The sequence below is a fragment of the Mus caroli genome, chromosome 19 (genome assembly GCF_900094665.2).
Source record: "Mus caroli chromosome 19, CAROLI_EIJ_v1.1, whole genome shotgun sequence".
NCBI lineage: Eukaryota > Metazoa > Chordata > Mammalia > Rodentia > Muridae > Mus > Mus caroli.
The window spans coordinates 42,739,140-42,740,581 of NC_034588.1; positions in this window are offsets into that span (position 1 = coordinate 42,739,140).

A 1,442-nucleotide genomic window follows, 5' to 3' on the forward strand; every position below is an offset into this window, starting at 1 on the left:
GTTAAGAGCACTGACTGCTCTTCCAGAGGTCTTGAGTTCAATTTCCAGCAACCATGTGGCCCATTTCTGGTGTGTCTGTGTGGTCCTGCCTACCCCAGAACTCACTCTGTAAACCAGTCTGTCCTTGAACTCAGAGATTCAACTGCTTCTGCCTCCCAAGTGCTGGGATCAAAGGTGTGTGCATCACTGCCTGGCTTTTGTTTTCTTTTGTATTTTTTTGAACTTTTTAAAACTTTCTACCTCTTTAATTTTTTGTTTTGTCTTTAAGACTATTTTAGGGGCTAGAGAAACCCTGTCTTGAAAAAAAAAAAAGACAAGAAAAATAGATATATACAACATAGATACATTTGAAAATAAATAAAAAATCAAGCTGGAGGCAGTGGATGGGGTGGCCTTGCCTTTTAACCCAGCACTCAGTTGGCAGAGGCAGATGATCTCTGAGCTTCAGGCTAGCCTGGTCTACAAGGTGAGGAGTTCCAGTTCAGCCAGGGATATAATCCCTGATAACTATATTTTTAAAAACGTCTACTTCGTACACATTGGACGTGCTGATGACTAAGTGGTCAGGGTCTCGGGAGGGTTGTATGGGACAGCTAACATGGTGAGGACAGCTTTGTTCTGCCCTTTGCTGTAGCGGTAAGTACACGTTCCTAATGTTGGGGATACCCACCTCTGCTGCTGTCACAATTCCAAGGACAGTTGGGTCTTGACATGGAGCCAGAAGCCAGGGAGCCCAGCCAGTGGTGGCGTGTACCCAAGCTTCCTCCCTGGACAGTAAGTCATTGTTTCTCTTAGATGTATTTCTATTTCTGGAAGCAATGGAATGTGCACCTCTTGGAATCAGGAGCTAGCATTCAATACTTTTCCTTGGGGCACGGAAATGCCAAGGTGTGTGATAGGGTTAACCTTGAAGGCCAGTTTGATGGGATCTGAAATCAAATGAGAGATATGCCTCAGGTCTGTGAGGCATATCTCTTTTCCAGAATGGATTAGCTGGGAGAAATAAACCCTTCTCCAGGGAAGGCAGACTACCAGAGGGGAGAGGCCCTCTCTCTGAGAGGGTACCACCTTATAAGCACAGATACAAAGCCATCTGAGGGAAAGCAGGGTTGTCCACGGGCTGTGCTTTCGCTGGTGGGTGTGTTCATCTCTGCAGCTATTGTTACCTTTGTGGACATGAGACCTGCAGCGCCAGCTTGGGTCTACGGAGGCATCAGTTTAGGAACTTTAGCACCCTGTGGACTGTGTTATTGGACTCCCTAGTCCCTATCGTGTATGCCACCCTAGTTAATGCCCCTCTAGCGCTTGTTTTTTTTGTTTGTTTGTTTTGTTTTGTTTTGTTTTTTCAAGACAGGGTTTCTCTGTATAGCCCTGGCTGTCCTGGAACTCACTCTGTAGACCAGGCTGGTCTCGAACTCAGAAATCTGCCTGCCTCTGCCTCC